This window comes from Papaver somniferum, chromosome 9, assembly GCF_003573695.1.
Source record: "Papaver somniferum cultivar HN1 chromosome 9, ASM357369v1, whole genome shotgun sequence".
In the NCBI taxonomy this organism is placed as follows: domain Eukaryota; kingdom Viridiplantae; phylum Streptophyta; class Magnoliopsida; order Ranunculales; family Papaveraceae; genus Papaver; species Papaver somniferum.
The window spans coordinates 137,725,252-137,737,380 of record NC_039366.1 but is presented as its reverse complement, the minus strand read 5'-3'; the positions used below and the strand labels follow the sequence as shown (position 1 = coordinate 137,737,380).

The following is a 12,129-nucleotide window of genomic DNA, read 5'->3' as shown; positions in this document are numbered from 1 at the left end:
AATACTGCATCCATTAGCTCTAGTGAAACCACCACTATCTTTGTGGCTTCATGTGCAACTATTCAAACATCTCAGAGCCAACTTCACTCTCAGCAATTACAACTGCCGCTGCAATTACAGAAACTACCATGAGCATAACCTGTTCATTCATCTCTTCTCTGGCATAACCCCAACTGCACATAACTTGCAACAACCACCAGTTCACAAATCCCATTTGACTGCATTACCATTTCGACCATCAGCAGCATAATTACAAACCCAATTTACTGCAGACCCATTGAAACATCACCAGATTCATAGCAACGGATACACTAGCATCTCCTCCTTCCCTTTATAATATGAATGAAACCCAAATTTGAGTCATACCCATTAATTATCTCACCACAGACTTCAATTTCTCTCTTCAGCTCAACCCCATTCTTGAATTACATGAGTATCATAAATCCATCTCAATAACAGCTTCAGATATCACCAACTATTCCTTGAACATCGACCAACAACGACTGGGTCTTATGAATCATTTCAACACCATCTTCTCTCAATCTGGTTACAGCCACTACCAGACTCAAATCCAAGTGCAATTGCACTTGCATTATCACCTGCAACACCACCACTGCCTGCAAATTTATCTTCAGTTCATCTTTCCTGCTTGTATCTTCTTAGCAGTAACTCAGGCCATTCTACATCCCTGCTCAAAAATAATTACCAGCACCAGTTCAGCTGAACCATTTCCAGGCCATGTCCAGCTCTTGACCTGCAATACTCTAGCCAACACTTGGTAACTGCAACAACAAGAACACCATTTCATCTTCATTCTTGAATTAGTCACCAATTGAACTCCAACCCATCTTCTAATTCCTTCGGTTCGGCCATAATTACAAGCACAACCCAACTTCCTTGTTCAGATCGATCCCTCAATTCTTCAAGAACAACACCACCAGCAGATAACCCTCTTGGCTGATTTCTTAATTTGAATTTCTGTCTATGCCATATCAAAATACGAATTTAGGGTCAACCCACTATTTCCTGCTCAATTCAACGCAGATACATCAACTCAGATTCGAAAGAAGTAAGCCATAGAAGTAAGAAGCAGTTGAAGAAGGCAGCTCCTAGAGCTGTAATTGAGAAGAAATCAAGACTAAGAAGAAGAAGGATTCAGGTGCAAACTGCTGGTGATTGGAACTGTCAGTGTTGTGGCTGGAGGAATGATGTTGCAGGTTTCAGTAAACTGAGCTACATAGATGATGTTGGTGTGACAGAACTAGTGGTGGTAGTTTGAGGTATGAAGAAGATTAGGGGTTGGATGAGAAGCTGATTTCACAAACAAGAAGAACAAGGAAATTGAAGGTTTTGAAGAAGTGGGTTTGTGCTAATCCAAGCATTGGCAGCAAGATGGGGTAGCTAGTGGTGGTAATGAAACTGCAGCAGAGTGGAGCATAGATGAATGTTAGGACATGTGAATTGATATGGGAAAATTGCTGGTCTTTATGGTGCTGTAATGGCACACAGTTATGGGTTCGAACTGTAATTGAGATGGAAATGGAAAATGGCAAGAAGCTGCAGCTGCAATAAAGTGAACCAGTTGAAGCCTTGTGTTGGTTTGAATGCAGGATAAAAAAGATAATGGCATTGGCTTGAGACTGAAATAAGTAAGCTGCAGGAATGAATGGTAACCTGAAGTAGATGAATGTTAAGGAAAATGTGCAGCCAGTAATGAAGCTGAGAAGATTAATGGAACAGTGACTGCTTGAGGCTTGATGTTTTGTGGAGATAAATAAATGGTTGAAATTCATGGGTTTGTAGGCTCGAATTAGGATTGATATAATGGCACTGCAATGAAGGCTTGAATCTGTGTTGGTCTAGGCTTGTGTGGGTATTGAAATAAATCTGAGATGTGCTTATGATGTGAGATGGCATCAAGAAATTGTGGTTGGTACTTGAGCCTTGGGCTGATGCGGCTGGAAGTGGAGTTGCAGCTGCTACAGAAGTTAAAGAAAGAATGGAGTGAGAGATTGCAAGGCTGAGATGGTGTTTGCTGCAGCTTAGATGCAGTTACAGTGGTAGTTGTGATATGGGAGAGTCTGGTTGGTGCTATTGAAGTGTGCTAATGCATGGAACTGGTGGTGATTCAATCTACAAAATGAGCTTAGATGCATGTTAGGAATTTGCAGGGAAGTGACAGTGCCTTAACAAGGCTGCAAAAACAGTGCGAAAAGTGAGTTGAATTGGTGCACTGGTGGTATTAGTTCCGGTTGCTGGATTTCGGAATGGAAAGTGGGAATTGCAAAATTTCACTGAATCATGAAGGGGGTTCGAGTCGGATGCAAGAGTCGACGGAGGGATATATGGGCTTTGAGTCACGCTTTTGGGAACGTTTTCGCAAGCATAAGGAATTGGCTTAAGTGGTTCTTTTGTGAATGTGTGGACTGCAGAGAAGTAGAGTTGAGCACTGAAAGTGTAGAATTTCCTGGTGATAGTTTCTGATCATTCAGGTGGCCAGAGACATTTTCCGGTGTCGGATTCCGGCAACGGCGACCGGGAACTTGGGATGACGTCAATAATCCGGTGATGACTTCAGCAATCCAACGACCCAGTTTTGCATCCAGAATTTCCAGAGGAGATGTTTTAACTCATGGGCTCGGTGGACCACGTGGAGACGGGTTTTGAGAAGACTTGACCTACTTTGGAAAGAGTATCCTTTTGGGAATTGAAGAAACATATAAATAGAAAAATCTTTCTCTAAACCTAGATATCTCCATTAGGGAGACTTCTACTTGTTTTCTAGGGTTTCGCATGATAGTTCTTCTTTGCTTTCTATGATGATTTCCAAAAACACAAGTAATTGATTTTGTTATTGGTTGAAGATGTAGTTGGATTTTGCAACCAAGTTATGATTTTTATGAGTTAGTTTTCTCTCAATATTACCGTTTGATTTCTACTCTGTATAATAATTGCATGATTGATGTATTGCAATATGATTGAATGTTTGTTTAGTTAAGTCTGGAATTGATTGAACTTACATCCATATCTATAGATAATTTAGGGTTCATCATCGAGCGATAACCTTGAATATGAGTAGCATGATATGATTACGGTTTGTAGTCATACACTCTTTTAATCATATGCAGAAATTGACCATTGTATGAATTCTCATGCGCATTGTATGACAATTACATTGATAAGCCTATTTCTTAAACTTAATGCTCCTAGGAATTGAACTTAATTAGTGCAAGGCGTTAGGTTATTCTTTAGGTAGAATTCACACTCGCAGCTCTAATGTGTTTGTTGATGAACTTAGGAAATTGACGGAGTATTCTTGCAATAAGATATTCTAAGGCTTTTGATGATAATGAGTTTAAATTCGAATTTTAATCATACATTCAAAACTTGTTTGCTAATGAAGATGAAACCTTTACCCAATATTTCACATCCTTGACTTGCGTGTTTATTTTATTGCTTTGCTTTTATTTTAGTTATATAAAGTCAGAAAATCCCCCTTGTTACTTATAAGAAACCATAACATATTGACAACCTAGACCTCTCTGTGGGAACGATCCTTTCTTGCCATTGCTTCACAATATATTTTGAGTAGTAAGAAAGTGTAATTATTTTTGACGCCTACGACAACGATCAATAAGATTCACTCAAACTAGTTCAGAGTTTCGACAGGGATCTTTAGACTGTTGTGAGTTCTAAAGACGATCTTGTGATAATCCATTGTTAACAGACTCCGTTCTGTGCGTGATTGATCACAAGAGATTCAAGTGATTGTGTGCAGGTTTTTATTGAAGATTTAAGAAGATTTGAAGACAAAGAATATATTGAAGATTTGACTTGGGTTTATAATCTTTGGTGTGCACAATACTTGTTTTGGTAAAAGAGGATCCAATTAATAATTGGTTTATCCTTATGGTAGATTGGATTGATTAATTGATTAGATCGGCATCAACACAATTCTTTGGATTAAGAGTGTTGTTGGATTAATCTTAAACGATTACTTCGGTAATTGAACATAAGATAGATCTAAGGACCTGACGAAGGAGTTTATGTTTAGATAAACGGAAGAGCTTTTGTCCAACTCATATCACTTGGTTGAATAGAGTTGATACCAAACATATTTGTTGTCCCTTTACTATTTGGAATACGAACCAAAGGAATTGTTCCAAGTACGTGACTTATTTATAAGTTGGAGGTGTGAGAATACAGACGGAACTAGGTGAACTATAGGTTTAGTTGCTTGGTCTCAACTATACGAAGTTAGGTTTAATTTTATGTAGCAGCTTAATCCTGAGGGTATTCAATTCTGGACAAGGTCCCGGGGTTTTTCTGCATTTGCAGTTTCCTCGTTAACAAAATCTTGCTGTGTCATTTACTTTATATTTTCGCATTATAATTGTTTTATTATAATTAAAGTAAATCGCACAAACGTTAATTTCTATTTACTTTATAAGCAATCCTATTGTGTTTGGTTAAGTCTGAACCTTTGTATCAAGTAAACATACTTCGTTGTTGTATTGTCTCGATCTCGTATCCGTAGACGATCACACGAAGTGTGAACCGATTAGTTGTATTGTATCGATTCAGTCCATAGAAAATCACTTTCGGATAAAAGACTTATAGGTAGGAAAAGTTTTAGCTTGAGGTATATTTGGGTACCCTCACCTTTTCAATTGGTATAAGACCGGGCAAACACGAAAAGATCTAACAATCTGTGTTTGGTGCGATCCAACCTATAAGAATTTAATCTAATATCCGATTCAGTTAACATGTCACAAGGTTTGAAGAAAAATCGCCCTGGATTTAACTTCCAAAAATGCTTGGAAGGGACGTCTTCTATAAGCTCCTCATGCTCTTCTGAAAACATGTTTGTATGCTCTCAAGAAGAGGTGAAGTTAAGTCTTGTACTCACACTTGATGAGTCTGATTCTGAATCACTTGATGATGAAGAAGATGTTGATTATGTGAACATAAAAACATCTCAACTTGATGAACTAAAGAAAGAACTGTGCAACTAAGCTCACGCTTGCATTAAAGAGAGAGGGAAAACTTCTTAAAGACTTAGGTCACATGAAAGCTGAAAATGATCAGATCAAACGTGATTTATCATCATGTAAAAATGACTTAGAATCCTGCAAGGTTAGTTCCTCCTCAAAGATCAATATCTTAGAAACCAAGCTTAAAAAAAGTATTAATCAAGAAAATAAAACTGAGCTCTTAAGAAAAACAACAATAAATGAATACAATGCCTTAAAAGTCTCATATGACACTGAGATAAAGACTGTCACCGAACATGTCAACAGGATAAAGGATGATATGAGTTCATTAGTGTCTGAGAGTCAGTTGGATACATCCTTCCAAAATCCAAGAAATCTGGATTGTACCATCCTCCAGGAGGAAAGAAGAATGCCAACCTTAAGGGTGTTCAAAAGAAGGTTCATGTCTGTAAAAAGGACATAGCATCCCCAGGAAATAAAGAGAAGAACTACTCTCATATGAGATCTTCACATCATCTTACACTTCATGATAGAAGATGCTTTTATTGTGGAAACAAAAGGTCATGTAATTAAGGACTGTCGACGTTTACCATGTTCGAACCTCAACCCAAGGATTAATACGAGAACTTTATCTAAAGAAGCCACACACAAACATGATCATCTCATATCAAAGGATTCTCGAAAGAATTCTCTAACAATTCATCACAAAAGGAAGGAGGATCAGAAAGCTACAAACTCCAGGAAGTGGATACCAAAGAAGGTCATGAAACTGCTAAAGAAAGAGGTTGATCAAGTCTACGGATTAAAGGTAATTCCTAAATATCTTGATGATAATAATTTCTATGATAGATTTGGTTTATCGTCAAAAGAGGTTAGGGCTCTTAATAAATCATGCAAGAAGCATTTTACTGACAACCATGGAAAGCTTTATCTGTCTCATTCAGATACTTAGTATCCGGAAGAAATGCACTGACTCATAGAGTGCTCAAACTAAGTTTGATGAGTTCAGTGTATTTCTGGAACAGTTCGAAAAACTTGGGAAATTTATGAAAATATTCACAGGATCGCACTTTCCTAAAAGTCCTTAATATTAAAATTTTCGATTTTTCTATTAAGAGAGAATATTTGTTTTCCATAATCAATGAACAAGTTTTTAGTAACTATTGATTTATATAAGGTTTGGTATTATATGAGTATTTCGGTCTTCTGTCTAAAACCAGAAATCATGGAAAAATCAGATTTGTATGCAAAGCTTTCTTCAAAAGTTTCAGAAAGGTATGCCGAAAAATTGGCTAGTGACTCTTTCGGTCATCAAAATTTCAATGGCAACGGATCTGCTTCCTATACGAATATGAATCTTTCATCTTGTATGATTGATTATGAAAAATAATTCTACAAGTTGGCTCGAACTTGTGCCAAAACCAAGTTGGAAGTTTTGATGTTAAAACGTAGTCTTGAAAATTCCTTACTAGTTCAAGCTCAAACTCTCAAGCAAACCCACTGTTAATTCATCTCACACCAATATCACTCCATGCGCTTCAGTTCAGATGCAACCCTTCACTTCCCGTCACCAGCTAGTAAATTGCAGCTCAACTCCCATCATTCCATTCCTTGCTGCACTCTCGCACAATCCATTACCTGCAGTTTCGAAAACAACAACACCGCCAGTTTCGAAATTCCTACCAGTAGCAGCTCTTTCTCTGCAAAATCATGTCCTAACATACATCTAAGAATCTCCATTATACTTCACTGCAGGTTCAACTTCAGCTCACCAGCAACACCATCGATTTCAATCTCGGCCTTCTGCAGCTTCATAATCCATTCCAGCACTTTCCATTCTTTACTTAGATTCATCCTATCAGTAACAGCTCATTTCCAAGTATGCGGCAGCATCAACCTTCTCTGCAGCTTGTACTCATACCACCAACTGCTGCCATTCTCTGCTTTAAACTCAATAGAACTCAGCACTGCAATATCAGCACACCATCTCCTTGTACTGCTCTTCTGGATCCTAACTGCAATTGCGCTTGCATTATCACCTGCAACACCACCACTGCCTGCAAATTTATCTTCAGTTCATCTTTCCTGCTTGTATCTTCTTAGCAGTAACTCAGGCCATTCTACATCCCTGCTCAAAGATAATTACCAGCACCAGTTCAGCTGAACCATTTCCAGGCCATGTCCAGCTCTTGACCTGCAATACTCTAGCCAATATTTGGTAACTGCAACAACAAGAACACAATTTCAGCTTCATTCTTGATTAGTCACCAATTGAACTCCAACCCATCTTCTAATTCCTTCAGTTCGGTCATGATTACAAGCACAACCCAACTTCCTTGTTCAGATCGATCCCTCAATTCTTCAAGAACAACACCACCAGCATATAACCCTCTTGGCTGATTTCTTAATTTGAATTTCTGTCTATGCCATATCAAAATACGAATTTAGGGTCAACCCATTATTTCCTGCTCAATTCAACGCAGATACATCAACATCTTCACTAATTTCCCATCTCAATTACTTCCAGGTCTGAACCTCGATATCGGCTTGAAACTTTGCCCAGTTCGAACTCTGAATTCTTCAATCGCCATCACTCCTCACCTCAGATGATGTAGCTACATCATCTGTTCCTTCTTCTCATTAAATATTCTTCCCAGCAAATTTCGTTTCACCAAAGCTTCAATCGGCAGCAAAACTCTTCTCAGATCCCCTTTTAAAATGTGTCTGAATTTCTTATGAAGTCCTAATTTTGGATGTAAAAGAAGATAAGGTTATCAAGGAACCCCGATAGATTGGATAAGGGCCAGCCATTATTCCATTCAACTGTCGGTTTTGGAGGACAGACAGTTTATTTTCCTGCTTAATTCATGTATTATCAGTTCCCTGGAACTGGAAGGATTATTCAATGGCTTTGCAAATAACTTTCTCATATGAAGCCGGAATGAACTAATTATTTCGTTGCTAGTTTCGTCTTTTTGTTCTCTTCAAGATGATTGAGAAGAAATCATGAATTTGAGCTAGTTTTACTTCCTTTTGGTCCAATGACTCCAAAACACCTATAAAACTCAAAAGCAAACATAAGATACATAATTCACACGAATAATAACAAAGAAAGCATAAACAATAGATAAAAATGAAGGTGTTTACGACACCTATCAAATTCCCCCACACTTAGACTTTGCTAGTCCTCGAGCAAATCAAACAAAACTTATTCTAAAAGATACATACAACTCTCATGAGGGTTTACTAGAGATATACCCACAAAACCTGCTTTTCCAACTTACTAGTTCTCCGTAAAGATAACATCCAACTCGCTAAGAAGACATAAAGATTCTGCATACTAGTCATAAGAAGTTAGACACATAAATGAACACAATCTCATCCTCAAAAGTTGAGAGAGAAATAACCATCCCTTCTCGAAAGAAATTCGGGTTCGGAGTGATCGAAAGTCTTGACTCTGCCTCACAAGAAAGGGTTTTATGAAGTTGCTCTCAATAATGAATAGCTCTTTATGGGTCACACATGTGTCGAGGTAGGAATGAAAAGAGAATCCTGCGACACGTTGAATAGTAGGAAGGAAAAAACCCTCCGAATTGTTTTGAAAACCCACATCTTTTATTCATTTTGAAAACCCTTTTACTGACGATCTCTAAGAAATGAAATCAACCACTTAACGAAGGTGGGAATATGCTTACTTACCTCGTTATCCGTTCGACGTGCAGCTAGCACCACTCTCACATCATCCATAAAAACGTCTTCGGTCTTCAATCGGTGTCTTCATCTTCGTTTTCGGTCTTCAACTCTTGATGATGAAATCTTGAACTTCGTAGAATCTTGACAATGTGATTCTTTCCTCTAATTCCTTGTTGCTTGAAACTTCATTACGGATATTTCTTCTTCCATTGGCTTTATTGAATAAATACAAAACCAAAAACGTACTAAACAAACAAAAATATGATGCAATGAATGTTTTTTTTTGATAATGATAAAATAAATACAAAATAAAAATAAACAAAATATGAAAACTAATGATGAACCTAATAAAAATTTTCTCTTGTTTTTTTTTGACAAGGGACCTAGCATAATAATGACCATGTCCCAAGTTTTTTTTTTTTTTTTTTTAACAAAAGAAAATGATACAAGTACAAAATAAAGATAAAAATAAAAACGCAAGTACAAAGGCCATGGTGTAAGTACTTTACCGCTCGATTCTCCACAACTCGTATGTCTCGATATCATAAACTTCTTGACTCTCATCTTGATAATATTCGCTCTCGTACAGTGTTCAACTTGTAAAAAAAAATTCTGCTCCTTCTCTTGTTGCTATACTTAAATCTGAAATCTTCTCATTTCTGTATTGTTGCTTGTAAACCTTAAACGTCTTCAACTTTCTTTCGAATTTGTGATGCTCCTCTTGTTGATGATGATGGTGTTTCTATGGACCTGTTGGTGTAGAGAGATAAAGTGGATGGTGCTAACTGCGAACAAGATTACAAGTGATATGTAAGTTAGCAATTCGATGTCACCATTCATGATTGATAAAATATCACTCAAGAGATCAAAATAGTGCTTCTATTGGTGGGAGGTTGGGTAGCTCACCATTCTACCCGGAGTTTACGTACGGTGACACACACTCTAAAAGCACAAATTTAGACAGGTACAAAGAATTGAAGGTCGGTGCCTCTCATGATGTAACATGGGTAGTCTCCACTATAAGGGATCACAAATCTAATACCGAATTCAGTCTGCACCTCATTTGCCACTGGGATGGTTAAATACAACTTTAACTCTCATACAAGTAAGAAACCCGATCATGTTCTCTGTCATCTCTAAGTTCAGTCACTCTTATGAGAATCTCGATGTAATCTTAGCGACATGTATACTATGTGACTCTAAACTAACCACAAGTTGGAGTTTTCTTATTCACTATTTCACAAAATAGTTGAAAAAAATCAAAAATTTTACAATGCAAATGCTTAACCACTCCCCCACACTTATAATTTACATTGTCCTCAATGTAAATTGAATCATCCAAAGAAAGTCAAGGTGGGAAATTCTAACATAATGATGACAAAAAAACAGAAAAAGTAAATGCAAGAAAAGAAAAGCTAAAAACGAAAACAAGAAATAAATACAAGACAAGAGATACTCATCCTATGGTTTGCCTCCCATTTAGCGCTTGGTTTAAAGTCGTCAGCCCGACTATCTCCTTGCTTTCTATGCCTCCTCCAAAGGGAGTGCATCCACAAAGTTAACTCCTTCCACCACTTCGGAAGTGAACTTCTCATAATATGGTTTCAACCGGTGCCCATTAACTTTAAGTTCTTTTCCTGTAGCTATGCTACGAATTTCCACTGCACCATGAGAAAACACATTAGTAACAATAAAAGGTCCAATCCAACGTGACCTTAATTTACCCGGAAATAAATGCAAGCGAGAATTAAACAAAAGCACTTTCTTCCCAATGCAAAATTGTTTCCTAGAAATCATGTTATCATGAAATGCTTTCGTTTTCTCCTTATAAATGCGTGAGCTTTCAAATGCATCATTGCGAAGCTCCTCTAGCTCTTGGAGTTGTAACTTCCTTTGCTTTCCATCCCCATCCATCTCCATATTGCATTTCTTAATATCCCAAAACGCCTTATGCTCAATTTCAACGGGTAAATGACAAGGTTTACCATACACAAGCCTAAAGGGAGACCTCCCGATAGGTGTCTTGTATGCGGTTCTATAAGCCCACAAAGCATCATTAAGTCGCATGCTCCAATCTTTCCTTGTTGGGTTCACCGTCTTCTCTAGAATGGATTTCACCTCCCGGTTGGAAACCTCGTCTTGTCCATTTGTTTGGGGATGATAAGGTGTTGCAATCTTGTACGACACATTGTACTTCTTCAACAAGCTTTGCAAGATCCTGTTTTTGAAGTGAGAACCCCCATCGCTAATTATGGCTCTTGGAATTCCAAACCTTGCAAAGATATTAGCTTGCACAAAATCTGAAACCACTTTAGAATCATTAGTCGGGGTGGCCTTAGCTTCCACCCATTTGGAGACATAATCCACAACAAGTAAGATATAAAAGTTCCCATGAGAGTTGACAAAAGGACCCATAAAATCAATACCCAACACATCGAAAACTTCAATAAATTGAATAAAATATTGTGGCATTTGATTTCGGACACCTAGATTGCCTGTTCTTTGGCACCTATCACAAGTTGTACAAAATATATATGCATCTTTAAACAAGGTTGGCCAATAGAAACCACTTTCAAGTACCTTGTGAGCGGTTCTCTTACTCCCAAAATGTCCTCCACAAGCATAGGAGTGACAAAAAGACAAGATAGAATTAAACTCGGATTCGGGAACGCACCTTCGTAATACTTGGTCACTACCTTGTTTCCATAAGTATGGATCATCCCATATATATTGGTTCCCTAACCTCTTAAGTTTGTCCCTCTCAGCACGACACAAGTTCTTTGGGATTTGTTTAGACACCAAGTAGTTCACAATGTCAGCATACCATGGCTCTCCAAAGGCAATTGAGAATAGTTGCTCATCCGGGAAACTTTCACGCAATGGGATAGATTCCTTGTCCACAGCAAGACGGCTCAAATGATCCGCAACGGTGTTCTCAATTCCTTTATTGTCCTTGATTTCAATATCAAACTCTTGCAAAAGTAGAATCCATCGTATGAGCCTCGGTTTCGCCTCTTTTTTCATAAGCAAGTACCTAAGCGCTGCATGATCAGAAAAGACAACAACTTTTGTACCAATTAGATAAGAGAGAAACTTTTCCAAAGCAAAAACAATAGCTAATAACTCTTTTTCAGTGGTTGTGTAGTTTTGTTGGGCCTCATTTAACGTTCTAGAAGCATAACAAATAGCATGAGGTATCTTCCCCACACGTTGCCCAAGCACCGCACCAACCGCATAGTCACTTGCATCACACATGAGCTCAAAAGGCTTGCTCCAATTCGGTGGTTTAATGATAGGGGCTGAAATCAAAAGTTCTTTCAAACGATTGAATGCCGCCATACACTTTTCATCAAAGTTAAAAACCACATCTTTTTACAATAAGTTGCAAAGTGGTGATGCTATCTTGGAAAAATCCTTGATAAATCTACGATAAAAACCTTCA

General features: G+C 37.9%; 1 long non-coding RNA gene across 1 annotated transcript; it reads right to left on the bottom strand.

Moving 5' to 3' along the window:
• Positions 1-325: 325 nt before the first annotated feature.
• On the bottom strand, positions 326-7,289 carry LOC113310962. Its single transcript, XR_003341477.1, has 2 exons — positions 7,034-7,289; positions 326-599 (listed from the first exon to the last, which is right to left on the bottom strand). It is a non-coding gene; the product is annotated as an uncharacterized LOC113310962 (long non-coding RNA).
• Positions 7,290-12,129: the final 4,840 nt, after the last annotated feature.